The 17,063-nt window shown below is 41.3% G+C and overlaps 1 long non-coding RNA gene across 4 annotated transcripts in view; it reads left to right on the plus strand.

The window, feature by feature from the left end:
- The window catches only part of LOC109497529, a 21,207-nt gene continuing 4,144 nt past the window's right edge, over window positions 1-17,063 (plus strand). Inside the window, exons 1-4 of one of the 4 annotated variants that reach the window (XR_006594364.1) lie at window positions 1-4,367; window positions 4,828-4,971; window positions 5,694-5,870; window positions 14,632-14,694. This is a non-coding gene — a long non-coding RNA (uncharacterized LOC109497529). Of the gene's footprint in view, window positions 4,368-4,827; window positions 5,871-14,631; window positions 14,695-17,063 lie in introns of all 4 variants that reach the window. The other 3 variants (XR_002153798.3, XR_002153800.3, XR_006594365.1) reach the window with 3 other exon arrangements.

The following is a 17,063-nucleotide window of genomic DNA, read 5'->3' on the forward strand; positions in this document are numbered from 1 at the left end:
CCAGGCTGTGAGGTGTCAGCACAGAGCCCGGTGGCAGGGCTCGAACCCCTGTGAACCGCGAGATCATGACCTGAGCTGAAGTCAGACACTTAACTGACTGAGCCACCCAGGCGCCCCTAGATTTCTACTTTTGTAAAATGCCTGTTCCAAGTCTTTCACTCATTTGTCTATTAGGTTGTCTGTTTCTTATTTGCTTGAGCGTTTTATGAGTTTTTATATGCATGTATATGTTTGTATTCTAGATACTATTTGTCATTTATGTGTGTTGCAAATACCTCATTTTGTGACTTATCTTCTTTATGATCTGTTTTATGATTAGAATTCTTGATGTAGTTAAATATGTCTTTCCTCTTAGGCTTAGAGGAAATCCTATCTTTCTGTGTCTTATTTGTAAATAAGACTACTCTACCTCAAGGTCATGAGATTCTCTATGATCTTCTAGGAGTTTCTAAAGCTTTGCCTTTCATATTTATTCACCTGGACACCTGGAACTTCTTTTTAGGGTGATCTAGAGTAGAGAGGTCAAATTCCTCCCACTACCCCAGCCCCCGGACATGGCTAGAAAGTTTTAACATTTCTTCTTTTGCCATGTAAGGACTACTATAAACTACTTCATCTTCTCACTCTCACTTCATACAAAGACATCTTAATATGCAAACATGAGAAGAGCATAGGGTCAGAGTAAAGGAGAATCCTTTAAACCAAATAATTGAGTTGTACTGATTAATTTGTCTGTATTTTTCTCATTTTGTTACAGGTTCTGTGCACTGGTTTATGGAGATGGATGAAGGAACCTTATTTTTTTGAATCTGAAGGGCTGACATTCCCCAAGTCTAAAAATCACATAAGTGTCCAGTGTTTTCCAGAACTGTCCCAGGCAGCCACAAACTCTCAGGACACACTGGCCTCCAGGGACCCAAGATTTGTGCCTCTTTAGCTACTCGCACTGGGAAGCCCCTCTTAAGATTAACCCAAGTCCCTCATACTGCATTTTAAACGCCAGCTGCTCCCCATCAAATATTTAAGGGCCTACTATGTACCCACGTGGTGCCTGGCCCTTTGGAGCCCGCTGTTCAGCAGGGACAGGTGAGCAGTTATCACAGAGGGCAAAAAGGGCCAGGTCAAAGGCCAGGATGCGTTTAAGCCCATCAAGGTGGCCAGCTGCTTTCTGAACAGGGACGACTCAAAGTCTCTTCCCCTGGGAGCCTAAGATGAGACCTGAAGGCTAAGTGAGAGTCGTTGGGGGTGGGGTGGGAGTCCGGTGCAGTGATGGGAGAGGCTGTAGAGGACTCCGGGGCTGGGAGATCAGCACAGGCAGACTTGGAAGCAGTGAATGTTCTTCGGTGTGGCTGGGCCCTCCACGGCTAGGTCGGGATGAGAGCCCTGTCAGCCGGCAGAAGGGGGATAGACTCGGAAAAGGCAGGGGAAAACCTGGAAGGGCTTGGCTGCAGGCACGAGGCGGGTCGGGTGCTGCGGATTAGAAAGTTGGTTGAGAGGGACACACACCCTCTTTCGCCCTGCCCTTGGCCACACATTCAGTGATGTTTATCGGAACCCAGCAGCCACCCTGCCCTTTCCTCAGCAGTCCAATCTCCCAGCTTTCCGCCGACTTTAAATCACATTCGCCCCAAACAATAGGCCCAAGAACAAAACTGCTGTGACTGCCGCTCTCCGTCAAAAAGCGGTCACTGTGAGAACGTGTGTTCCGTGGATTTTGCCAGAGTTTAGCGGCGCGTGTCAGTGAAAAGCAAGTCTGAGAGATTGGGGAGAGCATGGGGGCCACTCCAGCATCTCAGTTACTCTTCTGGCCAAGTGAAGACCCAGGAGACCTGCCCCACCAGCGTGGTGTAGAAAACTCACTTTTTCTTCACACACTTGACAGGCAGGGAGTACTTTGTATGCTCAGAAAGTCCATTTGCAGTCGTCATCTGGATTTTCGTTTCTATTTGATCCAGTCCATGGATTTTTTTTTTTTTTTTTTTTTACCCCCCCCCGATCAACTTTCCCAGAAGGCAGTGCTTTGCTCTGGGGAATGGTTAGGTCAGAGTCAGATAGCAGAGGATTTGAAAAGTAGCCTCTCCACGTGCCCCTCCTGGCTGTGCCCTAGATGATGGTCCCTCAGCAGTGCTTCCTAGAAACCACTGAGACTGAAGTTAAACTACACCATCCTCAGCTGCAAGTGACCCTGAACTGGCCCTTTGTGCAAGGTCATCCATGAGACACCAGTGCCTCCGTGCCCTCAATAAATGCTTTTACACTCCCACTAAATGCTTTTACAGTGGAAATTCCCAGGTTAAGTTTCACAGGTAAAGATGAATATTGTGTGTGTGTCACCCATTGTGTGGTTGTTCAAAATCACAGGGCCAGCAGGACTGGAATTTTTTCATCTTACATATTTTCCCACCTTTGAAGTATTAGTGATAGCTCCCTCGTTTTGAGACTCAAGGTTTAAAACATGTTTATTCTGTGTGCCATGAATTCCACTCCTTTGAACATCTGGGCTTAATGAATCCTTAGCATTTTTCTTCTGGGGCTTTGTTGGAAATGAAGGATACTCTCCACTACTTCTCTGGTTGGAAGATATGTGTTTTATTCCCTTCTAAGTTATCAGGCTAAATCCTGTGACCTTTCTCCCTTGAAAAGCAGGCAGTGTTTCCAAAATTTCTAACACAATTCCTCGGGAATGTGGAATGGGTTTCCTTGTGGACAGTGTTGTTTATGGGGTCTCTGTCTCCATTCATAGAAACCTGCATGTCAGAGAGACAGCGTATATATGAAAACATAGGATAAAGGTGCTAGAGAACCGAAATGCTCTGGGTAGCAGACCCCCAAACCTGACGGCTAAAAACAGCTCCCCTCGGCTGCAGCCCCAGCAGCAGCAAGTAAAGATGCACTCAGTCACAAACCGACTTACTAGGGTCCTGTCTGGAGTCCAGAAGACAAGAGGAGACCTCTAAAATTTGATATAAAGTGATGAGTGTCTTGAGAGGGCCACTAAAGTGCCATGGCAGTCCTTTCTGCTGGGACAATCAGAGAAGGCTTCCTGGAGGTGTTATGGAACCAGGCTGGAACGATGGCGGAAGAAGCAAGCGGCACTCAGAGATCTTGGTGGATTGGAGATTTATTTTACACCGGCGGGCTCAGAGGAGACTTTCTCAAAAGGTCTGAGCCTGGAATGCAAGTCGGGAGGGTAATTTATAGCCGACAACTTCCATATCTGTGGGGGGTTTTGCCCACACAGCAAACAAAGGAAGAAGAACCCAGAGGAGGGGTCTCTAAGCTGGAGACCAGAGTTTGTTTTAGCCCCGTCGGCCATCTTTGGTGTCCTTGACTTCTCCAACGGAGGAAGTGGCATTTGCTCTGTTTCTTGAGTGAAGAAGGTAAGATTCTGAATAGAGACAGTAAAGGTGAGAGCAGATTTTTAGCCCACCCTCAGGGGGTCCCATCGCCTGTGATGCAGAAAAGGAGAAGCTCAGAGTGAGTAAAGCTCTAGGAAGGGATGAGTGATGATGGAAGAGAACTAAGAACCTCTGGAGATGCTAAAGCCAGAAGGAGCCTGAGATGCATAGCAACCACCTCGAGTTACTCTTGGTGAGAATACAAGGCTTAAGGAAAAGAGAGTGAAGAGAGGGAGAACCCCGAGCGGCAGACACAGGAAGGAAAAGAAGTGCAGTTGACCCTTGGACAACGGGATTAAGGGCACCCTTGCAGTCAAAAATGTGTGTGTAACTTTGGACTCCCCCAGAACTTTACGAATAGCCTACTGTTGACCACTGGCCTTACTGATAATAACATAAACAGTCGATTGATGTATATTTTGTGTGTTATATGGATTCAGTATGATATTCTTACAATAAAGTAAGCTAGGGAGAAGAAGATGATGTTATTAAGAAAATCATAAGGAAGAGAAAATATATATTACAGTTCTGTATCAAAAAACCCCACATATAAGTGGACCTGACAGGGGCCAACTTCCTCTCTGAGGTGGGAAACTGCTCAAAGTCTCAGATGAATGATGAGTAAGGCCACTCTGATGGAAGTGGACACCCTCCTCCAGCACTTGACCATTTATTCCTTCCTTAGTTGGGTATCCATGCTTCCCGTGGTCTAGCAAGCTCACGCATTCCAACAGTTTTTTCGAGTGTGTTTGAACGTTAAGCTAATACTTGTTTCATTGCTTTAAAAGGTGCCCTTTTAAAAAGCAGGATCCCAGTCACTAACACAGGAATGAACATTTTATGGACCTGTACCTTAATTAGGGGAGAGCATCGAAGTCATTTTAAATGGACTTAATCTCATCCTAAGCCTGGCCAACATTCCATTCCTAAGGGTTTACATCAAGGAAGTCATCCAAAAGGGGGAAAAAGGTACGTGTATAGAGTTCTATGTCACTGTAAAGGATAATGAAAAATTGGGAACGACAGAAGGATTGCTATGACACTTAAGAGTAATACTAACGATGCGCACCTGGGTGGCTTGGTAAAGTGTCTGACTCTTGGTTTCAGCTCAGGTCACATTCTCACGGTTTGTGAGATCAAGACCTGCAATGGGCTCTGCGCTTGTAGCATGGAAATTGTTTGGGATTCTCTCTCTCTCCCTCTCTCTGCTCCTCTCCCCCTCAAAATACACAAAATAAACATTTAGAAAAACTAATACTAATAAGTATGATGCTCACTTGTAATGTTAGCTATTAATCACTGAAAAGTGAGGTAATGTAGAGAAGAGGAAAATACAGAAAAAAGATTATACGAATACAGGTGGTTCATGGGAGGGCAGAAATCCCAACTTGTTTCCCTCTGCACTTCTTCTTCCTTTGTCTTTTCCCAGTTTTTCCCATGCTGGTTTGAGAACATGGAAAAATGAGTTGATTTTGGAGATCAATGACACTTTGGTGATTTTCTTCTGCTAATGAACGGTAATGTGTTGGAGGGGACAATCCAAGCAGTGATCAGGGTAGAGAAGACATTACACGTAAGTAAAAGCCTCTCACTTTGCCTGCGTCTTTCTTTTTTTCCCATTAGGCCCTGAACACATCTCCATCACCACTCTTAATGTTCTGGGGGTAATAACTATCTAGTATTATAATGGATGGTGCGGGGGAGGGGCTGGCGCATAGTAGGCACTTGATGAATATTGTGACATCCCTTCCAGCGCAAGGCCCTCTGGTTACAGTTACCCAGGGTAACTGATGTACGTACTGAAACAGCAAAAGGAGCTAAGGCAGCAAAATAAAGCAGCACTTTCAACTATTTCTATTTTACAAAGTGCTTGGTGAAACTGTAAAAGGATATTTAGTACCACAAAAAGTAGGCCAAGGGTAAGAAAAACTCTCCATACCCAGGAGGATTCAGCTGACCAAATTAAGTCTGATCCAGAATAAACAGTTCTCATCTGGAAATCTAGCAGTTCCAGAAAGTACTGTCCAAGTGGAAAAAGGCCCACGATGCTGGTCTGCATAATTATGTAACCCTTTAGGAAAGGGGAAGGAAGTGCCACCATCCTGGGGTACGTGGGGAAAAGCAACCGTGAGAAAATAATAGTACTCGGGCCTCAGAGAAGGGGATTGTGCTATTAGAGAAACCAGGCTCACAAGCCCTTTCTCATGAACTTGACCAACTTTGGTCATTTTTCCCTGTGCCTACCCGGTGTCCAAAACCTAAAACAAGGTTCCTATTATCCAATCCGTCCAACAGCAATAACTGTCAAATAGGCACGTGAATAGCACTGCACGTGAAGGAACTCGTTTGAAATGAGACTGGAGCTCAGCTGCAACGGTCAAGACCAGTCACGTCTGTGCTTTCTCTGGAAAAGCATGATCATCGCCCCTTTGAAGATCACTTAAAAACATCAAACAAACTAGATCCCAGATGGTAAGAGGAATTTAAAATATAACTCTCTTTCCCTAACAAATTGTAAAAATCCAGGCTTGAAATTAAAAGCAGGGATTCAACAAGCTCATGTACACCATGGTCACAGCAGCATTTTTCACAGTAGTCGGGGTGGAAACAACCAAAGTGTCCACAAACAGAGGCACAGACAAACAGAATGTGCCGTGTACAGACAATGGAGTATCTTTCAGCCTTTAAAAGGAAGGAAATTCTGGCACCTGCTGCAGCACGGATGAACCATGAAGTCACTGTTAAGTGAAATGAGCCAGGCCCAAAAGGACAAATACTGTGTGACTCCACTTGTATAAGGGACCTGGAGTAGTCCTAGTCATAGAGACAGAAAGTAGAGGGGTGGTTGCCAGAGGCTGGAAGGAGGGCGAGTGGGGAGGGGAGATAGTGTTTACTGGGCACAGAGTTTCAGTTTTGCAAGATAAAAAGTTTCTGGAGATGGATGGTGGTGATGGTTATGTAACATTGGGAATGCACTAAAAAAAAATTTTTTTTTTAATTTTTTAACACTTATTTTTAAGAGAGAGAGCATAAGTAGGGGAGGGGCAGAGCGAGGGAGACCAAGGATCCGAAGCAGGCTCCACGCTGTCAGCACAGAGCCTCACGTGGGGCTCGTACTCATGAACCATGAGATCGTGACCTGAGCCAAAATCAAGAGTTGGCCGCTTAACCACCTGGGCCACCCAGGCGCCCCCTTAAAAATAATTTTTTTAATGCATTTAAAAAGACCATAGAACTAGGCACTGGAAGAGATACTTGGGATCTTTAACTTCAGTTCTCTTACACTTCACCGCCGTTTATTATGGAATATTTCAAATATGTACGAAAGTACAAGAGTTTAGTAAACCTCCTTTTACAATATACCATTCAGCTTCAATAATTGTCAGCTTACAGCCAATTTTATTTCATTTTTACCGTTACTTTTTCCCCTCAATCCCACAGAATTTTTATCTTTTAAATTTTTATTTGGAAATAATTTCAAGCATACATGTAAGGAACAAAAAATGAAAATAGTAAGACAAAATCAAATACCTATCACCCTTTACCCAGATTCATCCCTTCATCTCTCTCGCTGTCACGCACACACACAACCCCCCCCCCCCAAACACTTTTTTTCCACCTATTGAGGGCAAGTTACATATATCATAGCCCTTTACCCTTAAATATTTCATTATGTATTTCTTTAAAATGAGGGTATTCTCTTACATATAGTACAGTCACCAAATTCAGTAAATTTAACACTGACTCAATTATATCTCTGTTCCACCTTTCGTATTCCAATTTTGTTGATTATGTTCTTTATAGCATTTTTTCCCTTCCAGTTCAGGGCTAGGTGTTGTATTCAGTTCAGCCTCCATTTCCAGAGACTTTCTCTTTTATAGCATTGACATTTTGGCAAAATAAATACCTCTTCCTTTTTTTTTAATAAGATGGTCCTCACTGGGGATTTGTCTACCATTTTCTTATGATTAGATTCCAAATACACATTCTTGCCCAGAATACTGCCTAGTTTATGTTGTGTTCCTCTCAGGATATCACATGTGGAGGCGTATGTCTATCTGCCCCTTATTGGTGATGTTGATCTTGATCACTGGTCAAGGTTGTTGCCCAATTGCATCACTCTACAGTTACTGCCTCCCCCCTTGCAAATAAGAAACAGTCTGTGCGGAGATGCTTTAGGATCATGCAAATAATCTTGCTTATCATCAACATTTCCTTTAGATTCAGCGTCTGTATTTACCTGTTGCTGCATAATACATATGTCAAAACTTAGTTGTTTAAAACAGTATTTATGATCTCAGTTTCTGTGGGTCAGGAAATTGGTAGTGGTTAGCTTGATGTTTCTGCCTCAGGATCTCTGGTGAGATTACATTTCAGTGTTGGCCAGAAGTTGCCATCATCTGAAGGCTTGCCTGGGGCTGGAGAATCCATTGCCAAGACAGTTCATTCATATACCTGGCAAGTTGTGCTGAAACTGTCAGTTCCTTGCTTCACAAACTTCTCTCTAGAGTTGCTTCTGTGTCCTCGTGGCATGGACTGGTTTCCTCTAGAGCAAGTGATCCCTGAGAGAGCAATGCCTTTTGTGACCTACTCTTGGGACTCATACACTGTCACTTCCACTACAGTGGACTCATTAGGAGTTACTAAGTCCAGGGGCGCCTGGGTGGCTCAGCCCGTTAAGCGTCAGACTTGGTTTCAGCTCACATCATAATCTCGCAGTTTGTGGGTTCGAGCCCTACATCACATTCTGTGTTGACAGCATGGAGCCTGCTTGGGATTCTCTGTCTCCCTCTCTCCCCCCCTTTCTCTAAATAAATAAACATTTTTTTTTTAAGTGACTAAGTCCAACCCACGTTACAAGAAACAATAAGCTCTAAACTTTTTTTTTCCCCAAGCTCCAATTCTTGAAGGGAGACTATCAAAGAATTTGTGGACATATTTTAGGATCATCACAGCATCCACTGATAATTCTTGCCTGATACAGTTCTTTCTCTGATACCTGGAAAATAACAGTTTTCCAACTATATCCTATACTGTTTTTGAAGCAAACCCCAGCAGTATATTTCATCTGTAAATATTTAAGATGTATCTCTAAAACAAAGATGTTGTAATGTTATAAGCTGATAACTTAATACTATCAAGTAACAAATCAGTATTTAAATTTCCATTTGTCTCATGAATGCCATATTTTTTGACATACAATTCACATCCCATAAAATTTATCCATTTAAAGTGTATAATTCAGTGGTTTGTAGCGTTTTCACAAAGATGTACAGTCATGATCACTATCTTAATTCCATCATCCCAAATAGAAAACCCTGTATCCAATAGCAGTCACTTACCATTTCCCACTCATCCCTTGGCAACCACTAATACACATGCTATGGATTTGCCTATTTTGTACATTTCATATAAATGGAATAATAGCATATGTGGTGTTTTCTGTCTGACTTCTTTCACGTAGCATAAAGTTTTCAAGATTGATCTATAGTGCAGCATGGATCTTTTTTTACTGCTGAATTCCATTGTACGGGTATACCACATTTTTATTTATCCACTTTTTGGCTATTATAAATAATGTTGCTATGAACATTTGTGTACAAGTTTCTGTGTGAAGCCATGTTAATTTTTGGTTGAATCAGGACCAAAGTAAAGTCTACATAATGCTATGAGTGGATAAATCTTTTAAGTCTCTATTATAGGTTTCTCCTTCTACAACTTTATTTTTTCAATTTGTTAAAGAAATGGAGTCATTTGTCCTGTGCGGTTTTCCAAAATCTGGATTTTGTTGATTGCATAATTTAATGCGTTCTTCTAACTTCTATAGTTTCATAAATTGGTACTTGGGTATAGAGACTTGATCAGGTTTCCTTGATGGAGAGAAGAGGCAAGATGATTATAGGTAGGCTGTCATCCTACCAACCTAATTCTCTCTCTCTTTTTGTTGTTGTTTTCCTGATATTTTGATATTAATGATTATTGCCTAGGTCCATTTTGGAATAAGAAGTAGTGGTATCTCGGGGCGCCTGGGTGGCTCAGTCGGTTGAGTGTCTGACTTCGGCTCAGGTCATGATCTCGCGATTTGTGAGTTTGGGCCCCGTGTCGGGCTCGTGCTGACAGCTCGGAGCCTGGAGCCTGCTTCGGATTCTGTGTCTCCCTCTCTCTCTGCCCCTCCCCTGCTCATGCTCTGCCTCTCTCTGTCTCTCAAAAAGAAATAAATGTTAAAAAAAAAAATTAAAAAAAAAAGTAGTGATATCTCATTCTGTCATTCCTTCTTTATCTGTTAGCTAGAATATGTATAAAGAAAAAATTTGCCCCTCTTTTATTATCACATGATTCAGTTTGCATATAAAAGGAAGGATAAAATGCTTGATTCTTTCCCTTTATTTCATCCTCTAATAATGATCAACTATTTGTAGGTTTTAAAAATGAACTTGTGGGGGCACCTGGGTGGCTCAGTCAGTTAAGCATCCGACTTCGGCTCAGGTCATGATCTCACGGGGTTCGTGGGTTTGAGCCCCGCGTCGGGCTCTGTGCTGACAACTCAGAGCCTGGAGCCTTCTTCGGATTCTGTGTCTCCCTCTCTCTCTGCCCCTCCCCTGTTCATGCTCTGTCTGTCTCAAAAATAAACAAACATTTAAAAAATTAAAAAAAAAAATGAACTTGTGGATTAAATGTATTTAATACATTCTAACCCACTGGAGTTATTTTGTTTTTCTGTAATAGTTCTTTTTTTCCCTCAAAATAAGTTTCCAGGGGCACCTGGGTGGCTTAGTCGGTTGGGTATCTGACTTCGGCTCAGGTCATGTTCTCAAGGTTCCTGGTTTGAGCCCCGCGTTGGGCTCTGTGCTGACAGCTCAGAGCCTGGAGCCTGCTTCCGATTCTGTGTCTGCCTCTCTCTGGCCCTCCCCCCGCTCATGCTCTGTCTCACTCTCTCTCTTAAAAATAAACAAACATTTAAAAATTTTTAAAAAAATAGTAAGTTTCCATATTTTGGCAGGAACACATGAGTAGATTTTTTGACATTCATTATGTTAGATGATTAATGACATTTCTTTTGACATAAAGTCCTCTTATTTAGGGTTTAATAAATCAAATATTCTAATGGGTACACTTTTCCCACATAAAAGTAAGAGAGTTTTTGAAATTTTTCATGCTAATGTTTTTACTTTTGAAGAAGATAAAAAGGTTAAATATTTAATAGACCATTTCCAGGGGAAAAAAAAGGCATTGACCTGTTTTATGTGGTATCCACTAGGAGGTTCAGTAGATTAAGGGTAAAATTAAGGTCCCTTTATGTACCATTAAACAGCTGGCACCCTCATAGAGAGGAATATTTTCAGCATAGAAGATATGTGACACAACATGTGGTTGGTATTGGAAAAAGATCTACTTTCAAATACATATATTAATATTTGCATTTTACTGCCCCACCCCCGTCCCCCGCCCAAAATACTGCTTCTGGCACAGTGATGAAAGGCAGCAAAAAGTAACCACAATAAGTGAAGGGGAGATGTGTTATGATTCAGAAGCTTTAATTCGCGAAAAATTATTAACGTGTGTATCTTCTTCTTGGAGTTGTTCTTACTGTTGCTCACATTGTCCTCTCTTTGCAATGGTTCTTTTCTTTTTTTATTTTATTCTATTTATTTATTTTTTTAGAGAGAATTCCAAGCAGGCTCTGCGCTGAGCAGAGCTCAATCCCACAACCCTGGGATTGTGACCTGAGCCAGAAGCAAGAGTCAGAAGCTCAACTGACTGAACCACCCAGGTGCCCTTTTTCTCTTTTTTTTTTTAAATTTTTTTTTTTCAACGTTTATTTATTTTTGGGACAGAGAGAGGCAGAGCATGAACGGGGGAGGGGCAGAGAGAGAGGGAGACACAGAATCGGAAACAGGCTCCAGGCTCCGAGCCATCAGCCCAGAGCCTGACGCGGGGCTCGAACTCACAGACCGCGAGATCGTGACCTGGCTGAAGTCGGACGCTTAACCGACTGCGCTACCCAGGCGCCCCCCCTTTTTCTCTTTTTAAGAGAATTCTGTGCATGCTGTCAGTCCCTACAAAGCCAGACTGGGGACTGATCCCAGGGAGCCTGGATGCTGAGTCATGCCGTCTCTCACAAGTGCAGTTTGCTCCCCGCACCTTCCCTCAAGCATTGGGCCATCCTGGCCTGTTGGATGGGGCCTACCCTCACCCACCAGGTCATATTCCTGTGGCCAGCAGTTCCATAGCACTAAGCCATTGAGGAAAAGGTTTGCATGGTGATTACTGTCACACCCCATATGCCTCTGCTTCCCTTATGGGCCCTCGGGCCTTTCCAGCAATCTTGAATCTTAGATGTTTCCCATCCGACGGAGCCCTGGTCAGGCCTGGCCAATGGTTCATGTTGGCTAGTTGGTTCCTAAGTCTTTTGACGTGACTGTAACAGCCTTCGATAGTTTCCTTGGTAGCTGGTGTAAGGTGTTTCTAGCTTCCTTTGTACATTTCTTGCCTCATATCTAGAATCAGCCTTTTCTTCAAGAATCTTTGGTTCCTTTTATTAGGAAATATTATCTCCAAAACTACAGTCCAGGGGCTAGGATGCTCCCTGCCATGATTGGTAATTGTTTCCAGGCCTTTTCAGTAGAAAGGAGGAAAATATGTTTTGTTCAAGATGTATGGTGAGTATCTACAGATACTTGCACTGCAAACTCAGGACCACGGGGATTTTACTTGCCCTCCTCTGTTTTACGTCTGGTTCTCCTTTCCCCCCACGCAGAGAATCCCAGTTCTAAAGAGATTCTCGTAATAACAGATTAGATTATTATTCATTTGCTTGAACACACAGTATGTCTCGGGGTACAGATACCAACACTACCACTAACAATGTGACTGACATTACGGTTTGTTCCATTAGGGATGCACAATTTACTGTGTGTAATTTTTGTGTGGTTATGCCACCCACTGGATACTTAATTTAGATTCATTAGCTTCATCCTAAATTTTTAAAATTTAATTTTGCCTTATAATTATGTAAAAGTTTACCTAGTTCTAGTCAGATTTACCAAACAAGATATATTCAAAGCCGAAGAAGACTTTTATTTTTGGCCCTCATTCTGTTCCTTCCCTCTCCCTCTAACCATTTAAAAATGTTTATAATTTCTTTTTCTACTTTAAACACATAAGAAAATATTATAGATAAAATAATATATATTTTACCACACACACACACACACACACACACACACACACACACACTTTCTACCTTGCTCATTAATTTGGAGATCTCTGTGGGTTTGACATTATTTAACCAATCCTCTCCTGATGGACATTTGGGTTGTTTCTGGGTTGGGTTTTTTGTTGTTGTTGTTGTTGTTGTTGTTGTTTCTTTTTTTTCTTTCTTCCTTTTTTTTTTTTTTTTTTTTTTTTTTTTGCCATTGCAATTAATGTTCTAAGGGTAACAGCCTTGTGCATATTTACAGTTAAAAATATTTTTTTTGCCAGGTGGAAAAATACATTTTGTCATTTTGTTTTGGGGAGAGATCACTAGATATAAGATGGCTGGTTGAAAGGACTGGTAATTTTATCGGTATGGCCAAATGCCCAACAACTATGATAATAATTTGCAGGACCATTAACAATGTACGAATGTGCCTGTTTCTCCACTGACAGTATGTCAATCTTTTAGTTTTTTGCCAATTTAATATATAAGAAATAGTATCTCAGTGTTGGTTTTATTTGTGTGTGTGTTTCACTTAATATGAATGAGGTGAGCATGTTTCGGTTAGCCATTTCTTTTCCTGTTCATTGTTTATCTCACAGAATCGATTTCCTGTAGAGTCCTTGGTCTTTTTATTTTTAAAAGCTCTTTAAAGATATCAGAAATAGTTACAATTTTAAATATTCTCAGATACCAGCAGGTGTCACAATATCACATAGAGGAACTCATCCATGTTTCTTTTAGTAATTCTATGAATATTCATATGTATAAAAACATGAACACATTTTTCAAGCAGCATTTGTTGAAAAAACTGTCTTTCCCTATTGAATTACCTTGGCACTTTGGTCAAAAAATTGATCATAAACACATGAAAATATGTCTCTGGATTCTACTGTATTGTGCCTATCTACATCATCATGCAGTACCACACTGTCTTCATTATAGTATAATTTTGAGATTAAAAAAATTTTTTAATGTTTATTTTTGAGAGAGAAAGATCGTGAGTGGGGGAGGGGTAGAGTGAGGGAGACACAGAATCCAAAGTAGGATCTAGGCTCTGAGCTGTCAGCATAGAGCCCCACATGGGGCTCGAACTCAAAGGCTGGGAGATCATGACCTGATCCCAAATCAGACACTTAACCAACTGAGCCACACAGGTGCCCCAAAAGATTTTAACTAATCTCTACACCCAACATGGGGCTCAAACCTACAACCCTGAGACAAAGAGTCACGTGCCCTACCGACTGAAGCCAGCCAGGCACCCCTGAAATTTTTTGTGTAAGGGCTCTAAATTTGTTCTTTTTGTAAAAATGGTTTTGGCTATTGCAGATCCTTTGCTTTTCTGTAAAAATGTTAAAATCAGCTCAATTCTGAGAAAAAAAGTGTACTGGCATTTTGATAGGGATTGCATTAAATGTGTAGAACAACTCAGAATCGCTATCATAACAATATTCTTTCAATCCATGAACATGCTCTATCTGCACTTCTTTAGGTCTTTAATCTATCTCAGCAATGTTGTATAGTTATCAGTGTACAGGCCTTATACATCTTTTGCTAAATTTATTCCTAATTTTGTTACGTCATTGTTAATGATTTTTTATGATTGATAATATATAAAATACAACTGATTTTTGTTTATATGTATTGTTCTTGTATCCTTGCCTAAGGATACTTGCTAAGTTTATTCATTCTAGTTGCCTGTTTTTCCCCCTTTAATTCTAAGCTGTATGACTTTTCCTTTTCTTGCCTTATTGCCGTGGCTAGTACAATTCCACATAGAAGTGATGAAAGCAGACATCCTTGTCTAGTTCCTGATCTTAGGGGGAAAGTTTTCAGTCTTTCACTATTAAGCATGACATTAGCTGTATGTTTTTCATAGATGTTCAGTATCAGATTGAGCAAATTTCCTTCCCTAATTTGCTGTTTTTGTCATAAAAGGATGTCAGATTTTGTCAAATATTTTTTCTATGCCTACTGAGATCATATGATTTTTCTCCATTATTCTGCTAATATGGTGTATTATGTGATTTTCAGATGTTATACCAACCTTTCATTCCTGGGATAAAACCTCCTTGGCCAAATCCTTTTTATATGTTGGTGAGTTATTTTTTTTCTTTTTTAAATGCCAAATCATTTGATGTTAATTTATTTGATAAATCCTTTCTCCATAGTGTCAGATACTCCACGACTAATTACTACAATTCCAAACTAGTGGTCTGAATTCAAATTCCCTTTGTGACCTCTGCACTCCTTTGTATAGATTTTTATTTTGTGTCTACTACGTGCTAGGCATTTAGATGTTGAGGATACAGAAATAGAGAGTAGACAGATGCAAGCCCTTGCCCTCACAGCAGTGGTGAAGACAGTCAAAACAAGTTATAAGATAGCTTGATGAATGCTGTACAATATTGGGTACAATTGAGATTTAAAAGGAACCCAAGATAGAATTTTTTTAAGCCACCTAAAGGAAATTACTTGACATGTGAATTGAATTTAACCAGGATCACCATAGCATTTACCATCCAAACAGGAATTTTTAAAAGTCAAAGGGAGAACAAGTATAAACCAGGATGTATGGTTATCTTAGATCTAACCAAAGGGGAAGAGTGTTTGAGGGAGAAAAAATTGTATGTGAAAGAGGACAAGGCCTATTAAAGTAACTAACAAATCTCAATTTAGTGAGTTTATAAACTGTAAGGAAGAAAATTAGGCTAGGAAAGCAAGGAGAGATCAGATTCTAAGGTCCTTGTAATCAGAAAGGAACCTGCAGCACTGTATTCCAAAGACAGTAAAAGTTCAAAGCAAAGGCATGACATAATTGTTGGAAAAAGATAAGTTGATTGTGGTGTGGAAAAAGTGTGAACAAAGAAGGGGATCAGCAGCAATCATTTGGGGAGAAATGGAGAGTATGTATGGGCTTTTGGAGTCATGAAATGTTTTGTAATTGTGTTGTTTGCTATTTGAATTACAGCTCAAGAAAGCGGTTTTGTTTTTTAAGATTTAGGAAATTAAGGTCTCAAGGTGAAATGATAGGGGCTTTAGATTGATGTGTTAGAAATGAAGACGAGTTCAAGAGATATTTAAGAGAAACTAGAAGGCCCTGTGACTCACAGGATATGGAGATGAGGGAGAGAGGAAAGTCAAATTAACTCCCAAGATTCTGGCCTGAACAGCAGGATGGATGATGGTGCTGTTTAGTGAAAGAACCTGAACCAGATGCATGTGTGAGGTGTGAGTGGGGGTAGATGTTAAGACATGTTGGGTGTGAGATAACTGAGATAAGCTAGAGATTTGTTTTGGACTGTTTGTGTCCCTCCAAAATTCATTTGCTGAAACCCTAATCTCAGTGTGATGGCATTGGGAAGTAATTAAGTTATGAGTGTGGAGCCTTCGTGACTCTCATTAGTACCCTTATAAGAGGCCAGAGGTCTTGCTCCATCTTTTTTTTTTGCCACGTGAGGATACAAGAAGTCAGCAGTCTATATTAGCCCAGGAAAGGGTCCTCATCAGAATCTGACCATGATCTGACTCTGACCTCAGACTTCCAGACTCCAGAACCGCGAGAAACAAATTCCTAAGCCACCTAGTCTATGGCACTTGGTTATAGCAGCCCAAGCTAAGACAATATCCAAGTCAGGCTCTCAGAGGAAGGTCTAGGCCGAAGGAAATCAACAGAAGTCACTGAAGTAAACAGTACTGGTTAAGGCATGTGTGAATATACAAAATCAAGATGTAAAAGAGGTGAAGTCAGCTTCTGAGGAAAGGCCCCAGAGGTAGGAAGAAAACCAGGCGAGTGTAACGTCACAAGTCCAGTTTAGAGTCTTTCAAATAAAGTGTTCAACAGTGTAAAGTGCTATTATGTGTCAAAGCAAACCAGCAGAGTCCAGTCTGGACTTAAAAAAAGAAAAAAAAGAAAAGAAAAGAAAACTAAAGAAAACTAAAGAAAAAAGAAAAAGAGGGGCACCTAGGTGGCTCAGGCAGTTAAGTATCCAACCCTCGATTTCAGCTCAGGTCATGATCTCACAGTTCCTGAGTTCAAGCCCCGTGTTGGGTTCTGACAGCATGGAGCCTGCTTGGGATGCTCTCTCCCTTTCCTTCTGCCTCTCTCCCGCTTACTTGCATGCTCATGCTCTCTGAAAATAAACAAAACAAAGTTCAAGTTTCAGTAGAGTGATAGTGGCAGAAACCAGGCTCACATGGTTCAGTGGTAAATGGTGGATCTAGTGGTTGTGGATGGTGACCGCAGATGATACAGTGGCACCAATCTGTGCCATCATGTGGTTTCCTGTGGCAGTGCTCAGCAGCCCAACAGTAATCAGGCAGAGAGCTGAACTCATCGACGATTCAGGTTTTGCCCCAGTGACAAAATAATGACAGGAAAACAAAGGAGTTTAGGATATTGCCAACAGAGTGGCCGGAGCATTAAGATGACAGACCTAAACTGGATGGAGAGCTAAGTGAAGAAA

This window comes from Felis catus, chromosome A2 (assembly GCF_018350175.1).
Source record: "Felis catus isolate Fca126 chromosome A2, F.catus_Fca126_mat1.0, whole genome shotgun sequence".
Lineage (NCBI taxonomy): Eukaryota > Metazoa > Chordata > Mammalia > Carnivora > Felidae > Felis > Felis catus.